Source organism: Natator depressus, chromosome 11 (genome assembly GCF_965152275.1).
Source record: "Natator depressus isolate rNatDep1 chromosome 11, rNatDep2.hap1, whole genome shotgun sequence".
In the NCBI taxonomy this organism is placed as follows: Eukaryota; Metazoa; Chordata; order Testudines; family Cheloniidae; genus Natator; species Natator depressus.
In genome coordinates, this window is record NC_134244.1 from 11,219,575 (window position 1) to 11,242,650 (window position 23,076).

General features: G+C 42.2%; 1 protein-coding gene and 1 long non-coding RNA gene across 3 annotated transcripts in view; one reads left to right on the plus strand and one right to left on the minus strand.

Moving 5' to 3' along the window:
- ADCY5 (adenylate cyclase 5) overlaps positions 1–23,076 on the minus strand; it is a 343,803-nt gene that overhangs the window by 226,232 nt on the left and 94,495 nt on the right. The gene's annotated exons all lie outside the window — the stretch shown is intronic.
- LOC141995540 (uncharacterized) lies at positions 6,006–22,618 on the plus strand. Its single transcript, XR_012641348.1, has 3 exons — positions 6,006–6,053; positions 21,135–21,226; positions 22,218–22,618. It is a non-coding gene; the product is annotated as an uncharacterized LOC141995540 (long non-coding RNA).

A 23,076-nucleotide genomic window follows, 5' to 3' on the forward strand; every position in this document is an offset into this window, starting at 1 on the left:
TGCATTTAAAAGGGAGTTTCCCTACATAGGGAGTCCAAGAGTGGACCAATAGATAAGTGCAGTCTAAGCCTGAAATCCCTAGTTCTAAACGCTACTCTGCTATTTGCTCTCTCTCTGCCTTGGAGCAAATAATTTTCATCTCTCTGCCTCAGCTGCTTCTCCTTATAAATGATGCTAACTCACCTACCTCACAAAGGTGAGGTGAAGACTAAATTGATATTAATTAGTTCATATACATCAAGCACTCACTCCTTTGCCCACTTGAGTGTGCAATATTACTATTAAAATAGCAACACAAGGTGTTATCACTATAGTAATAAAAACATCTTACAGCAGACGAACACTTTTCAGGCCAATGCCTTTGCAAACATCAAAAATACAAGAACCACTTCATCTAGCTCTAAAATGCAGCAGCTGGATACTACACCTAGGTACTAGTAGGATGGCATTAGAAATGGCTTTGACAGACTGACATAGAGTACAGCAGTACACAAGAGCTATGGGGACGAAATGAAGAATATCATATCCAACAAACTACAGTGGAAATTTAGGCAGATAGAATGTAATGAACTACATTGGTATTTGACAATGACATTGGGTCCAACATCCCCTACTAGGTCATTTTATGAATAAAAATATATCCTGTGTTCCACACGCACTAGAACTCCCATCTCTCAACCTGCACTTTTTCCTCAGAGGGCTGTATATGGAATAGATTAGTCTTTCATTTAAATGGATTTCAACAGAACCCCTTTTCGCTTTGAGGATTTTAAAGTTACTTGGACAAAAAACACTAGGACACAACTGGCCTTTCAAAAGTGATTTAACTCCCCCTATTACGGACAAGCTTTCAAACAGAAAAATGCCAGATGAAAAATTGTGTGCGTGTTAATATTTGTACAGAATATTCAACAATGTCTTCATCTGTAAAAAATGTCTGCTAATATTTCCATGTATGGATCATGGCTTTTTTTGTTGGGGTTAATACTATTGTAATGATAAATGGGAAAGGAAGAGAGAGAATAGCACCACAAATGTCTCTCAAGTCAATAGTGCTCTGTTTATTGGCAAAGCCTTGAATAGTCCCCACCTTCCCTGCAGTTCATACCGTCCAGGAGGGCCTGTCTCCTGGTGATTTGTCTTCTTCCTGAGGCGAATTGAATGGGATTAATTTTAGAGCCTGCACTGACCTGACCCTCACTCTGAGTTGCACCAAATAGGGACAGAATATAATGAAATGAGCTGCAGCAACCAATTATGTGAAGCAAGTGTCTCCGTAAAGAATTAAGAGAGATACACTTTGGTGCCCTTCCTTGCCTCATGTTGCCCTCACAACGGGCTCTGCCTTTCTAGCCCAAGATTGATAAATTGAACCCACGTCTTCCATATAGAAGCACAGAGCATGTCCCACAAGACGACCAGATTATTCCCATCTCTCAAAGTCACTTAGGTCAAAGTATATTTATTACTAACTCAGACTGTTCAGTGTAGCAGGAACTACCATAAGCAGCAGATGTCCAGCAACAACTTTATTTTCCTACAAACAAACAAACAAACAAAACAGACTGGTGTGTTGAATTCTTAAGCAATATCTAAAGGATACCAAACTTCACGCAGAGACCCAGCAGGGAACTAAAACAAAGCATGCTGCTGCGAGATGTTGGACTTCCTTATAGGGGCAAAAAATGTCTAAAGCAGTCAAATGAAATCAATTTTATGTCCTGAAGAAGAGGAGGGGAAAAAAAGTCAATATATTTAAATTGCTTATTTTAGCAAACCGTGTAAATAAAAAACTGTGCTTATATAAGTTTATTTTTGATCAAAGAAAAGCTTCTCTGTATTTGTTGAAGTAAAAACATTCTGAAATTATGGCTTTGTTTGAATGGATACATTACATTAACTCATTCCAATTACTAGTTTCCCAAAGCAGAGATATTAGCTACACAAAAGGTGGGGAATTAAAAGACATGAGATGCAAATTATTTCCTTTGTTTTACAGCAATGTGCCAAGATCCTATTTTTCTCTAGATGCTTTGAAGGTGCGATACACATACTTCCCATAAAAGGAATTACTCCTGCAAAAGTAAGAGGGGGGGGGAGCTGACCTATAAGCCTGACCCCGAGGGGTACCTGCAAAGACTCTGAAAGTTTAAGTGGTGGGTACTCAGCAATACTCAGGATTAGGGTTTCTATTATGTAGGACATCACTGAAAGATAGCTATCTCTGCCATGGAGGCCAGCAGCACGTGAGGAACTGTCAAGCACTACCACAAGTGTAAATCCCTGCTCTTACAAAAACTGCTATGGGGTTATTAATGCCCAAATAAAACCTTACTACATCCAAAAGACTCCCATGTTGTAAACTGAATTCCATGCAGTTTATCTGCAGTCCCTCTGGAGGAGAGAAGACCGATTTAGTCCGGCTGGCATTCTGTGGTTCAGAGGAGTCTGTGTTTTAAATGTGATGCCTGGACTTCCAAGCCAAGCCCAGTTTCAGACATTTGATGAGCAAAAAGCCACATTAACTCTGAGCTATCAGACAGAGCCATAAAAGACTGCTTGTATTGTACCTGAAGGGTTAACACAGGGGACTCGGAATCTGGCCTCCCACGTGCTCTTCCCACTTCTGGCACTGAGCTTGGACAAGCCACTCAACCGTTCTATGTCTCCATGTTTCCATCCATAACAGGGGGATAATGGGGAGAGGATTTGGGAAGTTCTTGGAGACCTTCAGCTAAAAGAACCACCAAGTATTTTTGTCAATCATCATCTCTAAATAATTCTTTGTTGATAAAGGTGACTATACATATACATGTGTGTGTATATCAGGGTGGATAAAAATCAATGACTTAAAAAAAATAAAAAAAATTGGATTTTTTTAATTTAAATCAGATTTTTTTTGATAAAATGCTTTTTGAGGGGAAAAACCTATCTAAAGATAGTTTTAATTAAGATATGGTATAGCTCAAAGATATCTCATCATGGAATAGGGATTATAAATTCTATTTCTATAGTATGAGAAAATATATTAATGTAATCATAAAATCATAGAATATCAGGGTTGGAAGGGACCTCAGGAGGTCATCTAGTCCAACCCCCTGCTCAAAGAAAAATTTTGTAAACGAGTTCCAATACTTTTTAAGAAAAGTTTTGTAAACGAGTTCCAATAGTTCATGGATTAGGAACCCAATTTTATGGGGTTCCACAGGCTACTGTATAGATTATTTAAGTTAATCTTTCTATCTATCCAATGGGACTCAGTGCTCAGTCTAGAAGATACCATCAGAGATGCTTAGTTTTGCAGTTCTCAAACCGTGGATTTGTGTCTCCAGAGGTAACATGCTTGTTAACAGCAAAAATGTTTTTAAGTAAATAAATAAATAAATTATATAGAGAGGTGAGAAATAACAGACTTCAACTCTACTGTCCCTCTGCAAATTTGTGAACACAGAATCAATCCCTTACCTCTCTCTAAAAGTGCGAAGTTTCAAAAAGTTCAATGAATAGAAGAAGATTGTTGGGGGCGGAATAGATCTGGACAAGGAGAAGAAGTCTGGAGATAAATGTGAGAAGTAAGGGACATATGCTTAATTTTGTTAAAATATTACATGTTTGCTGTTGAAGAAAAAAATCCAGAATACTTACCGTTCTTTGTTTTAGTTAAATAAAACAATTTAAATGTCTGTCTAGTGATGGTCTCCTCCTAATACAGCTTGGCAAGAAAATCCTCCAATATTAATGACAGGTTTCAGAGTAACAGCCGTGTTAGTCTGTATTCGCAAAAAGAAAAGGAGTACTTGTGGCACCTTAGAGACTAACCAATTTATTTGAGCATAAGCTTTCGTGAGCTACAGCTCACTTCATCCGATGAAGTGAGCTGTAGCTCATGAAAGCTTATGCTCAAATAAATTGGTTAGTCTCTAAGGTGCCACAAGTACTCCTTTTCTTTCTCAAATATTAATGATTAACCTGTGAATTGGAGATAGTTCACCTCCCAATGACTTCATAAATATCTACTTCAATTACCTTTGGTAAATGAAATAACCAAACAATCATTCATTTTCTGATATAGCTGTAAAACTAATCTGAAAAGTTTTCAAAATAAATCACAGTTTAAAAACGTATAGTGTGTACCTTCTAAAAATGAAAACCTACATCTATCTCTGAGTTGTGAAGAATATGTATTAAGGTTATAACAACCAACAAGAATGCACTTTTATGTAGAAAACCATGATTAAATTGAGTCTTCCTGACTAGCGATTTAAATCAAATCCACCCTGCTTTATATATATATGTGTGTGTGTGTATATATATATATATATATATATATAAAAAACTTATTTCAGTATAATACACACACACACACACACACACGCCCAGGAATTTCTTTAAACAGAGTCAGATACATCAACTAAAATGAATGATATATTCATAAAACAGCTTAATATTACTATTTATCTGTTTTTGTTATGTTTGTGCATTGCACATTTATTCTAATGAATTAGGTAGCGTAGGTGCTTTATAACCCTCTATTGGATGAGGCCCCAATCCTAACTGTGCTAGTGCAGTGCAAATACGAAGTATTGTCACCACTTGCTCATAGGGGCCTGTGCTTTTGCAGCATGAAAAAATGGAGGTCTATTCCTGCTAATATCCAGGCAAATACTATCACCATTACTTATGTCCTAGGACTACTCGTGAATTAAGGCACTAGTCAGCATAAGGGTTGAAGAATTTGACCGAAACCCATGCAGCATAATCAATGTCACAGAGTGACCACAGATTAGTTATGTTATTTTTAACCACAGCTAGGTGGATTCTTTCTAGATCTAATATTAAGCACTTAACTCTCTTGGAATGTGTAGTGTGAAATTTTATTTATGCTAAGGAGCTCCACATGAAAGGGAGAATGAAATATGCTAGATGCAGCAAATCATCTATTTTACAGTAATTCACTTGACAAGTTTCACTATTCAGAGATGTTGAATTTCATTAAGAACACCACATACCGATCTAATCTAATCACATACTTTTTTTTAAAAAAGCAGATTTATAGTACTTGGGTATGACCAATGTCACACAGAGAGAGCCCCCCTCTGGAAATCAAAATGGTAAAGAAAATATAACGCTTTTACTTTTTACTTACACTCAGTCAAGCCACTCAGTTCTCAAAATCTAATGTCCCATAGATTATTTAATAGAAAATAAATAAATGGAGGACCTGGCAGTTCAAGTTATTGATTTTATAATTGCTTAGAGCTAATAATGCAATTTATTTGTGTTTAACTAGAAAGTGCTAATTAAAAAAAACCCACTATTTGGTTTCCTCAAACAGAATGCAGAGGGTGTAAACAAACTTCTGATTTCTACTTAATTCTGGAGCAGAAGAGAAGATATTTTCCATCAGAAGTACAAATATAAGAACTGAAATCGTCATGCTGGACAGGATTGTTGAAGGAAAACGGTAGATCCTCTTAATTAGGGGTGTCTTATATCACTGAAACAGGCGTGATCAATAAGGGCAGAGTAAAATTGATTGCTGCAGCTCATATCATTATGTGAAGCTAATGTCTCCATAGAGATTAAGCACGTCTTTAATACTTGAAAGTGCTAACATCTGCCCTGTTGCAACTGTGCACTCTCTGAAGTAAGGGTTGTTGTCGTGGGTTTTTTTGTTGTTTTTTTTTTGTTTTGTTTTGTTTTTAAATCGACCAGATTACTAGCAGCAGAGTAATTCTTACAGATCTCCCCCACCCCTAACTACCAAACCCCATATTTATAGAAATTATCTTTAGGGCTCTTATCTAATTGACCCTCTGCAGTGGCACTGGATGTCACATCCTCCCCTAGCAACAGCTGCTAGGCAGAACAAGCTCTCTGTCTGCCATGCATATTTCTGATTAGCAATTATCAGGGAGTTCCAGCAAGGAAGAGGCTGGAAAAGAAGGGGAAATAAGGTGGTGGGGGAAAACCAAGGAGGAGAGCTGCAGCACAGAAATGGTGGAGGGAAGCAGAAACTGGCTGCCAAGAGACAAGAAGAGCGGTCAGGCAAGGTAGTCGGTGGGAAGGATGCTTGCCCCCCCATCACACCTCCCTTCTTTGTGCTGATCCTGTTGTGTTGGCTACTTGCATGCGCATGCATTACTGGGATCAAGCCCTGCTTTTAGGCATGATCCAACAGGAACAATGGGAGACGATAAAGTGAGGGGGAAACAACCTTTTTAATCTCATGATTATTTTTTTAAGCCAATCTCATTATTCGGGGGGGGCGGGAGGGGCTTACTAATGATTTTGCATGGGCCTATTTATAAAAGTGGGATCTAATTCTCTGTTACCTTTCCCCACCCATAGTGCTTTACATCCATGCAGAGTGAGCACACAGTGGGCATAAGAGGCTGCCTCATCAAAAGGGTCACATTCTGCCATGATGTAAATGACTGAAACCATGTCTACTCTAGGTGCACGTTACCAGTATAGCACTATTAGTAAACCACACCAGCAAAGCGCTCCTTGGGTAGTTGCAGTTATGCCAGCAAAGCCATGCTTTTACTGACGAGGCTTATTCCATCCTCCCTGAGCGAAACAAACTGGGCAAAACACATTTCTGCCAGTATAAATTAGGTCTACTTTTGCTGGCACACTTCCTCATACCTGATCCAAAGAGCTGTGCCGGTACAGGCCCATAGCGTAGACACGGTCTAACAAAGGATGCCAGATAGTAGAGAATCAGGCCCACCTTTTCTTTTGCGAATTAAAATCACTTCCAGGAAGCAACATAACAGGATGGGATTAGAACAGGGCCTGGCCAACGTTCCTCTTTAAGCAGGGCATCTTGTCAAGGTGAAAAATGTTGCAAGGGCTAACATTATTCTAAACCACGTAACTGAATGTTATGCTAGAAAGCTCTGAATGTTGGGGCTGCTCTATATTTAAGGCCCAGGTCCTGCTAAAAGCAAGTGCTGACATCTTTGCAAGATCCAGGCCTTAGAGGCATAAAATGTTTCCCCACCTTTGTTTAACTGATTGTTTTCATTTTAACTACACCTGCACCATCTGTCACAGTTGCCTAAACAGTAGTGTGTGTGCAGTTTGTGCCATTCTCCCTTTAAAGCTATTTACATACTGTCTGCACAAAATGCTCGGGAAGATGGATGAAAAGAAAGTGTGACCATTCTGAGGCACCTGTAGGAAAAGTTAAAAAAAAAAAAAAGAGAGAACCGTTTGGAATTAATATGATTGTGCTGCTTGGTAAGGTATTAAAACACTCCCATTGGGTGCTCACAAGCATGTTTATGTAACAATTTTTTTGATACTATCCTAAATAAAAGTTACTGCAAAGTGCTGGTCATTGTGGAGGTGGGCAAAATGTTTTCAAGGAAGCTAGCCAGGCCTTGTTCCAGTCTGCTCCTGTCCCCCAGTTCCTCCTCCCCCACCTCCCCGCAACCAACAGGTTTCTGGTTTTGTTACAAACTAGGAAGAGTTCATTAAAGTTGGTGGCCTTTCAAAGAAACATGCACTTTGCTTTGAAAGAATTTGGGCTGACTTCTTGTTCTGATGCCAAAACAACAGTAATATCTGCTTACTTTCTTAAGTTCTTACTACTTTTCATTCGTAGATCCCAAAGCAGTATACAGAAGAGGAAAGTATCATCTTCCCTGTTTTACAGATGGGGAAACAGAGCTACAAAGTGGGCAATTCCCACGGCCCCGGATGATTTAAAAGGGCCCAGGCCCTTTTAAATCACCTGGGTGGGCCACAGGCCTCGTGGGCCTGCACGGGGTGGTACCGGTGATGGCAAAGGCAGCCGGGCGGGCATGTGGAAGCCCTGGCTGTGCCGGAAGAGTGCACCCGCAGTGCAGCAGGAAGCTCGCTGGGCACCAGTAGCACAGCCAGCAGCAGCTCGCTGGGCACCAGCCAGCACAGACGTAGCACCTCCCAAATGTCAGGCGGACCTTTCTAGGGGGCCCATTGACTGTTCTACCTTGGGGCCCGGAATTGCTGTCAGTGGGCCTGCGTATCGCCCAAGAGATCCAGGGTGACAATACCCTGCAGCACTCTGAGTGGCCAAGTGCCCCTAGTTAACCCCAGGGGTTGGCCAGAAAGTTGTCTGGGCACCCACACAGACTTTGCCCTGCTGCAATGCCAGAATTTGCCTCATGTCCTGATCTCCAGTCTCTGACTCCAGCCTGATTGGGACCCTGATTCCTGCTTCTCAATTCTAGCCTGATACTGCCTCTGATCTCCAGTCTCCGACCCCGGTCTGACTCTGACCCTGATCCTTGTTTAGAGGACCTGGCCTTACAATTCTTCCAACTCCTGCCCCGTGACTCCGGTCCCTGGTGAGCAGACCTCAGCCCAGCTGTGACAACTAGGCCAGACTGCCTGTGCCCCAGTCCCTTACAAGGTTTATGTAGGAGAGGTGTCAAAGTTCAAACAGAAGTGCTTTAAATCACAATCACATACATCCTTTCCCACAACCCAGGCGATGACAAAGTGTGAAAGTAGCTCAACTAAAACAGCAGCATTTCAAGAAACATGCTACTCATTGCCTGAAAGTTATTTAGGTGCCACAGCCGTTAACTTGCCTGCAAAGTTGTGTGCCTGCTGTGAAGTGTCTAAACATTTAAGCTCCCTTGAAAGAGTGCTTCAACATGTCAAATGCATGCTGATGTGGAAAGGCTTTGAAATGAGAGTAAGATGCAGGCAGAGCTTAGATGACAAAAAGTGGTTCCTAATTAAGTAAGAAACAGACAGCATGGAGACATGAAAAGGACAACTGCCACCATGTATCAGAAAAACATGGCTTTCTGGGATACTAAAGAGGGCGTTTCCCACACCCACATCATGCGGTTCTTTGAGCTAAGGGCAATGTATGTCAAAGTTTGAACTTGGCTGCGGCTCAGTACTTTCAGTGAAAGGAGATAAAGGATGCATAGGCTAGCCCTGCCACAGAATGCGGTGTGTTTCCGAAAGGTACAAGCCAACGCATTTGAGATACCACTTAGAACAGAGTGTAAATTAACATGTTCACTAACAGTTACTAAACATGCCCCATTTTCTTAGACAGACAGGTTTCCAGAACAATTGACTATCCCTCCTGAACACCTTTAGCCAGGAAGGGGTGAGTTTTGAATACAAAAAAGGAGGAAATAATCCAGGATCCCATATTAGAGGCAACTCTTTTACATGATAACATTCATCATAAGGTGGGCACTGGGATGGGGCATGCCCCCATCCCACTGATAAAAGGGCTAACTAGCATTTTTGCACTCAAGCAGCAGCAATTAGGTGCACCTGCAAAACATCCTCCACCTGGAGAAGGGGAGCTTAAACAGGTGAAACTCGCCACAGAGAGAGACGTTTACCTAGGAGGAGAGGCTGCTAGGGACTGCTAGTGCCTCCAGTAGCAAAGGGAGCCCAGCCTCAGTCAGTGGCTAGCCTTTCCTTTCCCCCCAACCCCTGTTTCAGGGCAGACTGACACTATAAGTCTGGTATGGGCGAGGGGCCCTGCAGGGCTGCTCTCAGCCAGCAACCTGTGGCAGGATCTGGGGAGCACAGCCGGGGTCCTGAAGTAAATACACTCAGAAAGGACCTCTGGTGTGAGCTGAACACCCAGTGGGGACAGAGTGACTGCCCTGGAGTGGAGGAAGTAAATAAGGAAGTGTTATTTACTCCTTCTCATAACACAAGAACTAGGGGCCACCAAATGAAATTAATAGGCATGTTTAAAACAAACAATAGGAAGTATTTCTTCACACAACACACGGGATACTGGGCTAGATGGACCTTTGGTCTGACCCAGTGTGGCCGTTCTTATGAGTGGGGGCTCGCTTAGGGCACTCAGGGACAAGAGACTCAAAAGACAATGGCCAGGCCCAGGCTGAGCATCAGCCAACTACAGGCCTGTTCAAAAGAGTTCTGAAGTGTCACCAAACTTTCCTCCCATCACCAAAGCTCTCCGCATGGCCAGAGTTGGTTGTTTATTCCTCCAGTTCCTGTTCAAAAGCTGAAGCCTCCACCATATTTCAGCAGAAAACTGAGATGACAATGCAGAGCTACAAAAACATAAGAACGGCCATACTGGGTCAGACCAAAGGTCCATCTAGCTCAGCATCCTGTCTTTTGACAGCGGCCAATGCTAGGTGCTTCAGACAGAATGAACAGATCAGGTAATCATCAAGTGATCCATCCCCTGTTGCCCATTCCCAGCTTCTGGCAAACAGAGGCTAGGGACGCCATTCCTGCCCATCCTGGCTAATAGCCATTGATGGACCTATCCTCCATTAACTTATCTAGTTCTTTTTTGAACCCTGTTATAGTCTTGGCCTTCACAACTTCCCCTGGCAAAGAGTTCCACAGGCTGACTGTGCGTTGTGTGAAGAAATACTTCCTTTTGTTTGCTTTAAACCTGCTGCCTATTAATTTTATTTGGTGACTCCCAGTTCTTGTGTAATGAGGAGTTGTGCATGCAACTTCACTTTTGGCATTTCCTGATCTGAGACACAAACCATGCGATTTTAGTTCTAAAATTTGGGGTTTTATACTAAAGTAACCCCATTTAGTTCCATAGAGTTACTCTTAATTTAAAAACTGTTGAGAAAGGTGAAATCAGGCCCTTAGCGTTGTTTTTTGATGAGATGTAAGGGGTGCAGCTACGGGACTACGGCTGAGGAGCTGGGAAGGTTTAAAACCTGAATTCAAAGGAAGGTTATTCAAGCGAAGGCTATTCAAGGGAAGGCTATTCTTGAGAATTCAAGGGAAGGTTATTCTTGAGATGCCAACTTCCCCATGCAGTTTGATAGCAGGACATTCCCAGAGGAGATCAAGGGTACAATGAGCCAAGACGAGCTATTTGGACCATACTGAGGTGTCTATTAAGTGATCAGTAAACTTCACGACAGCACTCTTGTTGATGAGTTGATTCTGAAGCTAGTTTAAGTATCTTCTGAAATAAAGAGAACGTCTGTATAGATAAGTGAGTGTCTCTTTTTGGACTTGTTTAGATTAGGGAAACTGGTGGGGTGTTTTTGTGGTGGTGTTTATTTTATTTTTTTGAAACAGCACTAAAGTGCTACATTAAACAAACACCTTTAATGCGCACCAGCAGGGTCTCCCTGGACCAATTAATATGCCAGATGTTAGTGCGCTTTAGAAATCACACTCCCATAGTTTGCATTACCCACTGTGTAGATAAGCCCCCAGAAATTACAGTAACTGGCTATGTTACCTAGTGGTGTCCCTGAGAAAGAGACTGAAATGAACACACTTAAGAACTGGTCAGTTGGTCAAGAGATCCTTAGTGCAAAAAAAAAAAAAAAAAAAAAAAAAGAGGCTTAACTCTGAAAATTGCTATACTTGTTTTAAATCAATTTGCTAATCTAGAAGAGTAACTTTTCAGATGAAAGAGTCTGGTAAATTTAATGATACAATGTATGTTCTGATCTCTCTTCTCTCTTTAAATACATAGCTACCAGATGGCATGGTGCATATAAAATAAGAAATGTTCAGCACGTTTAGCTTGCATGTATTTACAAATCGTTTACTGTGGTATACTTGTTTTTTGTGTCACTTTCCCTTTGTTCCCATATTCCTACTGTGAAACACAATGAACTGAAAAAAAAAAAAGAAATTGAATTAGAGGTGGACTAGAGATCTATATCTTGTTTTCCATGATTTAGCTGTGTCCCTTCACGTCATCTTGGTTTTTATTATGCTGCTCTATAGTTTTTATGAATGCAACAAATGCTTGGGTATTTCCACTACCTTCAGCTGCTTTGCTTATTCCTTTAGTTGCATTGAAATAAATTCTTTGAAAAGAAAAAGAAAAAAAACAAACACCCTCCACATTTCAAGTTGGAACACTGTGTCCCAACAATGAACACAGACAAAGCCTGGCCTTCCTTTAGACAGCTATCAAGTAAAGGGCCTGGATAAAGGAAAAAATAAAATACAAGTGTATGCCTTATAGGACAGGACTCACATGACAGCATAATACCCCAAGGAGATAATGTTTTCCCTTTTAGCAGATGTTACAGGAGCAGACAAACAGAAAGGACACAACTAAATTCCAGCAATGCTCAGCAGAAATTGTCAGCAAATTACCTAAATTATTGTGCTACCTTCAGCTCATTGCCATTGGGTAGCAAGGTAGCTAGGTAACCAAGGCACCTCATACACTTACTAGCATTTTTATCTTGTTAACATAAAGGAAGAGATGATTAGAGATTGGTTTGCATTGTTGTGTTCACTCCAACAGTTACACAACGTGTTTCCCATTTTGAGGGCACAATGTAATTTAAACTTTGACTTGAGAGAGAGTTGGGTGAGGAAACAGGGCAGTGACCACTGTTGCCAACCTCTGCAATTCACTGATTGGGCTATTTTTTAAAGGACTCTGTGACAAAAACAAACAACAAATCTTGAATTGGCAACAGACTACAAATAAAACTTTCTTGTGGCAAAATTTGGGCAATTTAACTTCAAGCCCCACTGCTCCCCAGTCTTTGTCTCTTTGCAACTACCTGATGGCCTTTCAAATGAGCAGCCACTGAGGTGCTTTCACAGCAGGACCAAACCTGCCTCCCCTGTCAAGCAGAAGTCCTACGGTGAACGCACCAGTGGGAACAGAGCCGCAGGGGCCATGGCAAAGTGGGTTTTCCTATCGGCCATTGGATGTATCCAATCAGACAGAGAGGCAGCCAATACGGGGGGAGGGGTTTAAAAACCTGGAAGTGGTCCACATACTCATGAGCAGTGGCTATTGTACTGCTTTGCCAACTTCTTTTGAAATGGCAAAAAGGCGGGCTTTTGAAGCCAACTGTTTTTCAGCCATTTTGGGGCTGCTTTTTGCATGCGATTGGTGAAAACTCAAGCTCAGAGGCTGGCATACACTTCATCTCCCACTCCACCCCCTACTACTGCATTGTCTGCCTTTCTTTCTAGACAACTCTGGACACTTTAGTTGGCCTGCCGTAATTTAGGACCTAAGTTTGACAGGCTTTCAGCAAACTGAACTCTTTAAAAACCTCCATATAAAATACAGCACCCAGTACTAACAGCACCGATGCTCACCATTAGGAGAGGTAAGTAAAGGTAAACCTCATTGCACAGGCTCTAATACAGATTCCATCCTCCCCCTGCCTGTCTCCCTAATGCATGTCTTCTGCCAATTCAGGTCTGAGGCAGATCACAATAGGACAGCAGGCTGGAAAAGAAGTGGAAGGTTCCTAGCAAGGATGGGGCTGGATCAATGAAGACGTATTCTTTCCAGGTGTCTCAACTAGGCCCTGACTACCCAGCCACGTAGCCAGGTGGAGGGAACAGGGGGAGCGATCCAAAAAAAAGGCATCACCCGCTGCAGCGCTTTTACTCACCCAGTGGCGCTCCAGCGGCAGGCCCTCACTCGCTCCGGGTGCGAGGTCCCGCTGCCAAGGTAGTCAGAGGTAGTCCCCCTCCCGAGGACAGAAATCCACTTCTCACCACAACATCCACCTGTTAACTCACAGGCCCCAATTCAGCACAGCACTTCAGCACTTGCCTGGCTGTGAGCACACATGGAGTCCCCTATGACCTCAATGCAATGACTCCAATGCTTAAGTACCTTGTGAAATCAGGGCCCCTAGGCCCAAGAGTCAGAGTTTGTAAAATAAAACAATGACAAGTCCTCACACACCGAGAAGGGCTGGCTGAAGTTCTTCAAATGTCAAGGGGGCGAAAGTTTGTCTACATCTCAAAACTGATTTAAAAAAAAAAAAGACACCACATGCTCTAGTAACCAGAATCAGGACGCTGGAGACAGGATGAACCAGTGTAGGGGTTAGGTGAGCTATCAGACACGCCCATTTCCCCCAAACAAATATTTTTAACCTGCCCCTGCATTTTTTTTTTTTAAACAGGCCATTTATGTAGCACCCCAGCAGCTGCAGTTTCCTTTTAGTGCAGAGGTTTTCAAACTGTGGGGGAGCCCCCTAGGGGGTCATGGAGGAACACTTTGGGGGAACGAATGGTGACACCAGGTAGCCCATGCCAGCTCCCATCGGGGGGGGAGGGGTGAGCACCACCTCCACCCCCGACTCACCTCAGTGGGCCCCCCAGACTTTAGGTCAGTGTCAACATCCACCGTGGCCGTGCTGATTTCCGCTCTCGGCAGCCTCTGTGCTAAGCACTGGCTCCGCACCCAGAGACTGTCACATGCGCCTTCCCCCACCCTGAAAACCTGAGAGGGGAGAGGATAAGGGCAGGTATTGGCCCTGCCCTAGTGGTGCAGCCAGGCTGCAGTGAGAAGCAGCCGGCGGCTGAGGAAGCCTTGGCTGTGCCATTGGTAACTATCTGTGCAAGTGTAGGTAATTTAATTAAAGTTGTGTCAAGGTCTCTGTTAGGTTTAGGAGTAGCCCATCAAGCATACTTTTGCATGTGTCTATTTTTGTCGGGGGCGGGGGAGGGTATGCACAACCAAAAATTATAACTCATAGTGGGGGCTCACGTCAAAAAGTTTAAAAACCGCTGTTTTAGTGTCACATTCACTGGGCCTCTGCAGTCACATTCTGTTCCCAGATTAGGATTCCATCCTTATCACCAGCTGGTGTGTCTTGTAGTCTTTACCAACAAAAACAATATATAGAAACCACAGGGACATGATTGGGCCTCAACTACCACTGTTTACTAAATACATACAAACAAACCAAGCCTAGCTACATACATACTGTTGCTCTGACTGATTTCTGGTGGCTTCTAAAACAGAACATGCTACGTGCCAGTAGCGGGCTCACAAACTGTTTAACAGGATATCATCTTATTCCTATACACAACAGTTTATGTTAAAAAAAAACAACCTATGGAGCGTTATAAATCCAAACATAAAATAGCATTTTACTAGCACACAAGAATGAGAAAGCAAAACTGACTTGTCTGGTTCACAAAAAGTTTCCCCTAGCCTCCCATTATTTCCTAACTAGCCGTAGCGATGACAACAACAATTTAGCGTCAACTTCATTAACTATTTCACTGGGGTTCACGTCAACAGAAACATCGAGATATGTGAGATTGCGCATTGACTAACATACCACTACACTCACTCTCTCACACCCCTCTCACACCACAGTGCACAGTAACATGAATGCAAACATTAGACCCAACCTGCACCAGGTTAATTGTCTGTCATCCTTCAACCTGAGGCAGATTCCTCCACAGCAGATGGACTTTCTTGGGTCAGATTTTCTATTCCCCATTCCTTTCCCTTCCTGTACAACTGGACATTTTTCCTTCTCAGCTCTGACACTACCAGATGTCCCCAATGCTCTCCTCATCTTAAGGGGAGGAGTTTGGTCTGAGCCAGATAAGCACAGATGATAATAATGTTCAGTGCCTCCATGTGCATTAAAAAGCTTCTTTAATCTCGCTGTCTCAACAGTAGCATTTTTCTCTACTTTCTAATTTACTTTGAGTTGGAGGAGGTACGTGACTTTGTCAGCACAGCATGGGAAATTAAATATAGGCCCAGCAATCAGAGAAAGAACATTGTTGACAACAACCAAATAATTTCTTTCATCTTTTACTTTGTTTTAAAGAATGTATAACTTACTCCTGAGTTTTAGATCTGGAGCCTTTTGATTTTGCAGTGCAAAGAAAATGAAATCACTGCCTGGAGAATGCAGACAGTGTAAGGTGTTTGTAGGGGGCAATCTTTCCTGCTGAGTTGGTATCAAAACAAGTATAGGGCAAAAGGTAAGTAAGGGTTATGTATTGCTGGAGGGGTCCATCTTTTGCATGACATTTACAGCAGTGGCCTGGAATATTTGCAGTCACTAAAGAATGCCACAGCACTCTTTACACAAGTCAAAAGTGTTAGACCTAGGCAGCTTAGCCAAATTCCAGATTGCTTCAGTTGTATTCTGCCTACCTATAACCTCCACAGTTTCTATTGAATATGAAAATCTTCACTACCTGTCCTAAACTGTTGCATAAATTTTCAACATGCTATTAGAAATCTGCCACATTCCACTGCAGAGGTGGGTGAAGTGATTCATGTTTTTTAAACAGACCTGTTCAAGTGTAAAATTTTTCTTTTTTTGCAATTGATCTGAACACACTTCTACATTTCACTTTATTTGTTTCTAAATGGCATGTTGAGCATCTGTCAGGCTGAAATACAAACTGGCTGTGTCTTATCTCACAGATCAATACATGCACATTTGATATATTTAATAAGTTTCATGTTTTTGTTCAAGTTTTCAGGTGATCCAAAACCTTACAGCATGAGAGCATATGTGTCAGGCTTTTCACATTTCCTCCTTCAGCTTTACAATTCAACTATTTGGAGGAGGGAGGAAGGGCTGTTTTAAAAAAACCCTCCAGTTGTGTCTTTTTGGTGGCTCCCCACCTTAACTGAAGCCACCTGCAGCTGGGAAGCTCATTGTCAGAGTTCCATGAATAAGATCAATAAAAACTATATCCCTCAAGGGATTAGTCGGCCAATACACTATTGAAAAACTCTTGGGTACAGTAAACTGTGTTGGTTCTCATGTGTAACTAAGATGGAACATGCCCCTCCTTTCTTCCCTTTACAATCCAAAACCCGGAAATGAAGGAATTCCCATTTTTCCCAATGTAACCTTTAAAAAAAATACAACAAACAGATTCAGTGCTTCTAAATTTATCTGGAGAATGACTGGGGGTAGGTAAAAGGGAAGGCTGTCTGCCAGATACTTCCTTTGCTGCATTTCCTAAATGTCTTTTTCCCTATTCTGTATTGTGGCAAAATTAAAAGGCACGTATTAGATTTAGTCATGCATTTATCAATTTTACTTTTGTCCCTGAGCAAGTCTCTGCTGAATAAAAGTCACCTCACATCAGTGGTTGTAGTCAGGGTTAGCAATGGCAGCCTTTCATTCCCTCCTCCCCAAGCTTCAACTCTCAAGTCTATCCATTTTTCTAACTTTAGTTTTGGTTAATAAAATGGAGAGGGGAAAAATTTACAGCATTGAGAATTTTTTTTAAAAAAATCCCCAGGGTAAACAGCAGAAGGACAATAAACACAGAGCTGCAAAAGCACAGAAGTATATTTGTTTCCCTGGAAAACAAGATGTCACCAAAAACATGTGCATTGCCATGGAAGAAAAACTAGCTTTCTGGTTGCGTATATGAGCTCATCTGATTAGAACAAGTTGACATTACGCTGCGGTTATTTATCACACACATGTTTAAGGACACCTCTTAATAAAAAGTGATAATCATTAGCAGCAACACAAATTCACCAGACCATGAAAGCTAATATTTGCTCAACGCCAGGTATCTAATGGCCATATAATTCCTCTGAAGGCTTTGAGTTTGCCTCTTGCCTTTCCACTAGAAAGGTGATGATTTTTTTAAACTCTATTTAAATAAAGAAAAATTTATTTTGTATTTTTCCAGGATTCAACCATAACATTTCCCATCAGCATTACAAATACTCTACTATACAATACAAGTCAGACTAATTTCCTTTAAAGTAAAACCTGAGATTTCAACATTTTAAACCACAAATCACACTGAAATAGATTTTCAACTTTCCATTCAAGGTTTTTAATTGATAAGGATCCTGGGAAAGGGAAAAAAGAATGACAAGAGCTAGATTGAGGAGGCCAGGGAAAGAAATGAAACTAAGTCAAAATCCCTAGCTTGCCTCACACTCCTAACAAATTAATTCCTTCCGCCCCACTCCTTTTTGCTGGTTCGGCTGTGCTGAGTGGCATGGACTATAGGCACCACTCACGCCTTATCTACCTTAGATACTCATACGGCCCTCATTACTGTAGTGTCTGAGTACCTCACGATACCCATGTGAGGTAGGGCAGTGCTATTACCTATATTATACAACTAGGGAACAGAGGCACAGAGAGATGAAATGACTTGGCCAAGGTCACACAGGAAGTCTGTGGCAGAGCAGGGAATTGAACCCAGGTCTCCGAAGTCCTATGTTAGTGCCCCAAGCACTGGGACATCCTGCTTCACCCACACAGGGCCAGGCAGCAATCCTGCAGAATCTGTGCTTCCCCTCATTGCCTACAGTGGTGATACAGGGAGACTAGTCAGGGGAGTATTCGGGGACATGGGAGTTCATGTCTTACTCCCCCTTCTGCTCCTCTGTGGCTGTGTACATCAACACCACAAACTGACTAGGAGCAGAAAAATGAGCAAATTTCTTCAGATAAATTATTCATTCAGCTCTATTGATTATACAGGAGAAAAGCTATAGTGTACAGTACAAATATCCTGAGGCAATGGAAAAATGCAGACAATTGCTAAAGGTGTCAGGGAATTGACTCATTTGCCTTAAAGAGCGAGGTGCTCATTTATAAATCACATCTAACCTCTGCTCTATAAGAGGGAGTGATCAGAAAAGTATAAATTACAATTATTGAAAGAAATAGTATAGCTATACTCTGCAATTCTGTAGTGCAATTCTGCAATTCTCTTTAGAGAGCCTCTAAATGCTTTAAAAGTCGGTGGGATACATTCATTACTTAAAAGAAAAAGAAAAAGAAAAGAAGAGATTGTTTCCCTGAAGAACACTTTACAAGACATTGCAATAATGAAATTACTGGCCAGAGCTGCATCTGTCTCCAAAAGGAAAACAAATGTATCTGCTTAAACGTACAGCACATCTTTGCTCACGAGATGTATTACACACACCTCAGAGAGGAGAAACCATTATATAAGAGAAATGAAGGCCCAAGTCTCCTTTCATTTATAATGGTATAGCTCATTCCGTCATAGATTCCAAGGCCAGAAGGGATCATTGTGTCATCCAGCCTGCCCTCTTGTATAACACAGGCCATAGAATTGCCCTAAAATAATTCCTAGAGCAGATCTTTTAGAAAAACATCCCATCTTGATTTAAAAATTGTCAAAGATGGAGAATCCACTACGATCTTGGGTAAATTGTTCCAATGGTTAACTACGATTGTTGTTATACCTTATTTTACTGTCTGAATTTGTCTAGTTTCAACTTCCAGCCACTGGCTCGTGTTATGCCTTTCTCTGCCAGATTGAAGAGCCCATTATTAAATATTTATGATGCCCATGTACGTACTTACAGACTGTAATCAAGTCACCCCTTAACCGTCTCTTTGTTAAGCTGTATAAACTGAGCTCCTTGAGTCTATCACTATAAGTAAGGCTGTGTGTCTGTCACTGAGGCCACAGAAGTCACGGATTCCGTGACTTCCGGTGACCTCCGTGACTTCTGCAGCAGCCAGTGAGGCTGGCTCCAGGGCTGCCCGAGCAGATCAGGCAGCCCCTGGGCCAGCTGCACAACATGCTGCTGGGGCAGGTTGGGTGTTGGAGGGGGCTCAGGGCTGGGGCAGGGGGTTCAGGTGCCGGGTGGTGCTTACCTTGGGGGGTGGGGCAAGGGCCACCCAGAAGCAGCCAGCATGTCCCTTCAGCTCCTAGGCGGATGGGCCAGGGGGCTCTGTGTGCTGCCTCGTCCACAGGCGCCACCCCCGTAGCTCCCATTGGCTGTGGTTCCCAGCCAATGGGAGCTGTGGAGCCGGAGCTCATGGCAGGGGCCACATGCGGCGTCCCCCGGCCTTCCCTCCCACTAGGAGCTGCAAGGACACGTGGAGGAGGGTAGGGAGCCTGTCAGCCCTGTCAACCCTTCCCCTCCCAGCACCAGTGGGAGTCCCAGGCCATGTGCTACCACCCAGCCCCCACTCCCCGCATCAGTGGGGGTCCTGGGCCACGCACCGCCGCCCAGGGGTCTTGGGACACACACCCCCCAGCACCCACGGAGGCCCTGGACCGCCCCGCCTCAGAGCACCTGTCATAAATATAAAGGGAAGGGTAAACACTTTTAAAATCCCTCCTGGCCAGAGGAAAAACCCTTTCACCTGTAAAGGGTTAAGAAGCTAGGATAACCTCGCTGGCACCTGACCAAAATGACCAATGAGGAGACAAGATACTTTCAAAGCTGGAGAGGGGGGAGAAACAAAGGTTCTCTCTGTCTGTGTGATGCTTTTGCTGGGAACAGAGGAGGAATGGAGTCTTAGAACTTAGTAAGTAATCTAGCTAGATATGCGTTAGATTCTGTTTTGTTTAATGGCTGATAAAATAGCTGTGCTGAATGGAATGTATATTCCTGTTTTTGTGTCTTTTTGTAACTTAAGGTTTTGCCTAGAGGGATTCTCTATGTTTTGAATCTGATTACCCTGTAAGGTATTTACCATCCTGATTTTACAGAGATGATTCTTTTCCTTTTTCTATTAAAATTCTTCTTTTAAGAACCTGATTGTTTTTTCATTGTTCTTAAGATCCAAGGGTTTGGGTCTGTGTTCACCTATGCAAATTGGTGAGGATTTTTATCAAGCCTTCCCCAGAAAGGGGGTGTAGGGTTTGGGGAGGATTTTTGCGGGGAAAGACGTTTCCAAGCGGGCTCTTTCCCGGTTATATATCTGTTAGATGCTTGGTGGTGGTAGCAATAAAGTACAAGGGCAAAAGGTAAAATAGTTTGTACCTTGGGGAAGTTTTAACATATGCTGGGTAAAAATAAGCTTAGGGGGGTTTCATGCAGGTCCCCATATCTGTACCCTAGAGTTCAGAGAGGGGAAGGAACCTTGACAGACCCCAGCCCGAGTTTTAGTTAGGGCTATAGTACAAGTCATGGACAGGTCACGGGCCCTGAATTTTTCTTTACTGCCAGTGACCTGTGACTTTTACTAAAAATATCCATGACTAAAACATAGCCTTAACTATAAGACATGTTTTCTAATCCTTTAATTTTTCTTGTGGCTCTTCTATGGATTTTTACTGATCTGAATTGGCATAAGCGGGGAGAATCATCACCGAAGATCAATTTAAAAAAAAACCCATACTGAACCATTATAACAGTGAAGTTAATATTTTCATTGTTCTATGGTTGCACTACAATATCCTGTAAAATAAGTACGTAAATTGGTAGCAAATATTTGTGATATTACATTATATTAGAGAAATAGTACATAATCACATAATTTGAGGTTGTGTCACAATGCATATGAACAAGGGAGCAGAGTTAAGGTTGCATAGTCATCTTCAGTTCTTGCATTTCCTGCCTTTTGAATGCTTCACTTTTGCAGCCTTCCTGTTATTTTAATATAGTTTGGTTTATTTGGTTTGTTCAGGGACAATCATCAACAACGTGCGATTTGCTCCTATTCTGCATTTTCCTTCCTATCCTGCATTTTCAAAGACATCCAGGACAGCTTAGATTCAGGTGGGTGGACAGCTTTTAAAAGACAGTATTTCATACTAAATCTTTTACAGGTTGCAAGAGTTTGATTTTTAAGACGTTCTCTTTTGACAAATTATTTTCTACCCATCTCCATGAGATAGATTTCATAGAGCCTTGCTCAGAACTGCTCCACAAATTCTTCCCCCAAAACTCCTTTACTGTTTCTTACAAATGTGTGAATTTCTTTGGGCAAATTTCAAAAGAAATGCCCTAGGTTATGAGCCATGTTAAGTTTCATGAAAATCTGTGCAAGGCAGTTATACAGCGTAGAAGGGAAGGGATACCGCCTATACTACCTCAAGCTTTGTGTCAAATCTAACAGTTTAACTTACAATTGACTGAAGTACTGCAGAAAGCAGTGGTACTCGTGTAAATAGTCTACCAGCATGGTGACAGGGGGCACTTGGAAAATGGAGGCTTTACCTTTCAGATATGTTCATTAAAAGTCTCATGGAAATTTTTGCAAATATAGAGGTGATAGCCTAACTGCTGATCAAAATCACATTCCAGGTATTTATTTTCTGCTGACATAAAATTCCTCCCCTGCAGCTTAACTGAATACAGCATTCATCTTCACTTTCTGTCCTAAATTGCTGTGTAGTAGACAGCAGTGCTACATTGTTAAATGGTCACTGAGTTCCACCCCAGAAGAGATCACATTTCGGTGGTGAGAGAAGTGATTCTTATATACATAATCAGTAAAGAGGCTATAGAAATCCCTTAGGGTGAAAGAGGTAATAGGAAACCAGTGTAGGATGTTTGATATGTACTGCAAAATGCGGAAGTTAACTACTGAGTTGACATTACTTCTCCCGTTGTTAGACTTAATTTGAGGACTCTCAAACACTAAGCTGATGGGAGTCATACTGAATGCATCCGATGAAGTGAGCTGTAGCTCACGAAAGCTTATGCTCAAATAAATTTGTTAGTCTCTAAGGTGCCACAAGTACTCCTTTTCTTTTTGCGAATACAGACTAACACGGCTGCTACTCTGAAACCTGTCATTATGCAAGGCACTGCATTTAGCCGTTTGGAGTGGAAAGCTATCAACTTCATGAAAAAACTTGTACAGATACAGACAGATATCATCTTCCTTTCCAAATGCAAACAGATGGACATCGTACCAAAAGGACTGAAGGTAAAAAATCCATTACAATCTACATACCACACAGACTATGCTGACAGCTTGTCCCACACGCTCTCAAAGAAACTGCAGAACCACCTGATCAACATCCTCTACAGCAAACAGGGAAAGATTAAGAATGAGCTCTCAAAACTGGATACTCTCATAAAAAACCAACTTTCCACACAAACTTCCTCGTGGCTGGACTTTACTAAAACTAGACAAGCCATTTACAACATACTTTGCTTCTCTGCAAAAGAAAAAGGACACTAAACTATCTAAACTACTGCATGCCACAAGAAGCCACAGCAATGGTTCCCTTAACCCACCCAAGCAATATTGTTAATCTATCCAACTATACTCTTAGCCCAGCAGAAGAACCTGTCCTTTCTCGGGGCCTCTCCTTCTGCCCTTCCACCCCCACGAGCATGATACAGTTCTGTGGTGACCTAGAATCCTATTTTCGACATCTCCGACTCAAGGAATATTTCCAACACACCTCTGAACAACATACTAATCCACAGTGACCTTCCTACCAACACTACAAAAAGAAGGATTCTAGGTGGACTCCTCCTGAAGGTCGAAACAACAGACTGGACTTCTACATAGAGTGCTTCCGCCGACGTGCACGGGCTGAAATTGTGGAAAAGCAGCATCACTTGCCCCATAACCTCAGCCATGCAGAACACAATGCCATCCACAGCCTCAG